Genomic DNA, 3,822 nt, shown 5'->3' with positions numbered 1-3,822 from the left:
CGCTATATCAGAGGAAGATCCGCTATATCAGAGGAAGAGCCGCTATATCAGAGGAAGAGCCGCTATATCAGAGGAAGATCCGCTATATCAGAGGACGAGCCGCTATATCAGAGGAAGAGCTGCTATATCAGAGAAAGGGCTGCTATATCAGAGAAAGAGCCGCTATATCAGAGGAAGATCTGCTGTATCAGAGGAAGAGCCGCTATATTAGAGGAAGATCCGCTATATCAGAGGAAGAGCCGCTATATCAGAGGAAGATTCGCTATATCAGAGGACGAGCCGCTATATCAGAGGAAGATCTATATCAGAGGAAGATCTGCTATATCAGAGGAAGATCCGGTTGGGGACAGGCAAGTGCTGTGTGACTCATGCTCTAGGTCCAATGAAGACAGGACCAATGACATTCCTTTATGATTATGACTGTGTCCTTTTTTGACTTCTGAGCTAGCATTGGCATTTCTGGGAGATGTGGGTTCTGCCTTTACTGTCGCTTGATTTTTTTTTTTTTCCAGATTATCAGTGGCTTAAGCTTTTACTAGTAATAGCGCATGGATGTGTCTCTTTTTATCCTCCTCCTGAATCTGTAAACTTAATTAAACATGGACCAAATAATCTGGACCAGGGCTAAAGAGAGGGCTCAGTGGTTCAGCACACTTACTATTCATTCTTGCAGAGAGCCAGCTTAATTCTCAGCAAAACCGAAAACACACACTCTTTGACGTCAGCTCTGGGGTAGCCAGTGCCCTCTTCTGGCCTCCTCTGGCACCTGTACAGTCTCACACACACACACACACACACACACACAGGCATACACACATACATACATGGGAACAAATAAAAATAAGAAAAATATTTGGGAAGGAGCTGGAGAAATGGCTCAGTGGTTACAAGCACTGGCTGCTCTTGCAGAGGGCTCAGGATTTATTCCCAGAACCCACATGGTGGCTCATGGCCATTTGTAACTCCAGTTCCAAAGAACCTGATGCCCTCTCTGGCCTCTGTAAGCACACACATGGTGTACATACAAATAGATAATGACACACTCATACACACAAACGTAAATTAATATATTTTCTTTTCATTTTCCCCCACTTCCCTTTCTCCCTCTTGCTCTGACCCTGCTCGCTCCAGCCCATAGGTTTTTTTATTTGTTTGTTTGTTTTTTGGTTTTTCAAGACAGGGTTTCTCTGTATAGCCCTGGCTGGCCTGGAACTCACTTTTATAGACCAGGCTGGCCTCGAACTCAGAAATCTGCCTGCCTCTGCCTCCTGTGTGCTGGGACTAACGGCGTGCGCCACCACGCCCGGCTCAGGATTCAGTTCTTTCTTTCTATGAGGAAGGCTCCAGAGACTGAACTCAGGTTGTCATATTTACTGTCAAGTTCATTTTCTTGTGGAGCCATTCCATAGGTCTGAATTTCATAAACACTGTTCCAACTTAATTAAGGTAATTGAACATCAGCAGATTTTGATCTTGAACCTATCCTCCATAAATAGCAAGGGATAAAGGGGATGAAGAAAGGTTTTATATATGTGTGTGTGCATATATGTGTATATACATATATATGTACACACACACATCCATTGTAACAGGATATTTAAACATAGCACGACTGATACATTTCCTTGGGATTTTGAAATCACTGTTAGCAAACATTAAAGAAAAGTCAGATGTGGTAGCACATGTTTGTGATCCCAGCACTTGGGAGGCTAAGACAAGAAGACTTCATGAATTTGAGGTCAGTCTGGGCTCAGTAGTGAGTCCCAGGCTAGCCTGAGCTACAGAATGAGTGAGTCCTTGCCTTAAACAGAAATATAGCTGGGCAGTGGTGGTGCACGCCTTTAATCCCAGCATTTGGGAGGCAGAGGCAGGCGGATTTCTGAGTTCGAGGCCAGCCTGGTCTATAAAGTGAGTTCCAGGCCAGCCAGGGCTATACAGAGAAACCCTGTCTCGAAAAACCAAAAAAAAAACCAAAAAAACCCCAAAAACCTATGGGCTGGAGTGAGCAGGGTCAGAGCAAGAGGGAGAAAGGGAAGTGGGGGAAAATGAAAAGAAAATAAAAGAAAAGAAGAAACCCTGCCTCAAGAAACCAAAATAAACAAATAAAATAAAAGTAAAAAGTAAAAACAAACAAAAAAAACCCTAAATAAGTAGGATGTACTGTTACTAATGAAAGATTACACCCCCCCCCCAAAAAAAAAAGGGCTGGAGAGATGAGATGGCTCAGTGGTTATGAGCACTGACTGCTTTCCCAGAGGTCCTGATTTCAATTCCCAGCAACCACATAGTGGTTCACATCCATCTGTAAAGGGATTCGAAGATAGCTATATCGTACTCACATACATAAAATAAATAAAAAAAAAGAAAGAAAGATTACTGAAAGAAGTCATGAATCAAGCGGACTTTGCCTTTCCTTCATCTCCCAGCAGAGCATGGTAAAGGGCTGGGATGCTTGGATGTCACATCCTTCCATGCAGAGCAAGAGGCCCTGCACTTGATTGCGTCCTTTAAGACCATATTCAGAATGGAAATCAACAGCTATTTGCCAAACACCGAGCTATTGAGTAACAGCTTCTGTCAGGAAGTGGGCATCGTATCTGTTTGGCCGTAGCTAGTTCCTGCCCTGGGCAGAGGTGATATTGTAGAGAGGTGGGTCAAGCACATGGGTGCACATAAGCTTACGTGTGAGGGTTGAACTTGATGGCGCTGGCAGAAGGCCTGGGCCCCAAGCAAAGTCTGAACTCTGCCCTCACTGTGTCATCAAATAATTAAGAAGCAGTCACGAGGGCCGCTGTGATGGGTCAGTGGTCATGAGCCCTGACTACTATTTCAGAGAACGAGGTCCCAGAACCCACCCACATCGAGGCTCAGAACCATCTAGAACTCCAATGCCAGATGCATCCAACACCCTCTTCTGGCCTCAAAGGGCACAAAGAACACACGAGATGTACAAACATACATGTAGACGAAACATACACATAAAATAATAAAGTAATTTTTTAAAATTTTAAAGAAATACTCATGAACCTCAGTTTCCTTTTCTGGGAAATGATTACAATTTGTACTTCAAAGACTGATATGAAGGGGCCGGAGAGATGGCTCAATGGTTAATAGCACTGGCTGCACTTCCAGAGGTCCTGAGTTCAGTTCCCAGCAACCACATGGTGGCTCACAACCATATGTAATGGGATCCAATGCCATCTTCTGGTGTGTCTGAAGACAGTGACAGTGTGCTCACATACATACAATAAATAAAGCTTAAAAAAAAAAGACTGATATATAGATTACAGTGTATGCAAGATATCTAGTATATAACTGAACAACTATTATTTCTTTGGTTTATCTTCAATAAATGCTTAATTTAAAACATGGGGTTTTTTTTTTGTTGTTTGTTTTGTTTTTGAGACAGAGTTTCTGGATGTAGCCCTGGCTGCCCTGGAACTTACTCTGTAGACCAGGCTGGCCTCGAACCTGAAGCTCTGCCTCCACTGCTCTGCTAAAATAATTTTTTTTATGGGACCAAGGAGATGCCTGGGTGTGTAAAAATGCCTCCTTGGTGTCTTAGTTACGAGTATCTGTTGGTGTAATGAGATGCGGAGCAGCTTGGGAAGGAAAGGGTTAATTTCACTTCGCAGTTTAAAGTCTTCCAAGGAGAGACGTCAGAGTAGGAAGCTGGAGGCAGGAACTGAAGAAGAAGCTGTTGTAAAAAGTATCTTGGGCTGGAGAGATGGCTCAGTGGGTAAGAGCACCCGACTGCTCTTCCAAAGGTCCGGAGTTCAAATCCCAGCAACCACATGGTGGCTCACAACCATCCGTAACAAG

This window comes from Mus pahari, chromosome 23 (genome assembly GCF_900095145.1).
Source record: "Mus pahari chromosome 23, PAHARI_EIJ_v1.1, whole genome shotgun sequence".
Taxonomy (NCBI): Eukaryota; Metazoa; Chordata; class Mammalia; order Rodentia; family Muridae; genus Mus; species Mus pahari.
Note: the sequence above shows the minus strand (reverse complement) of the source record.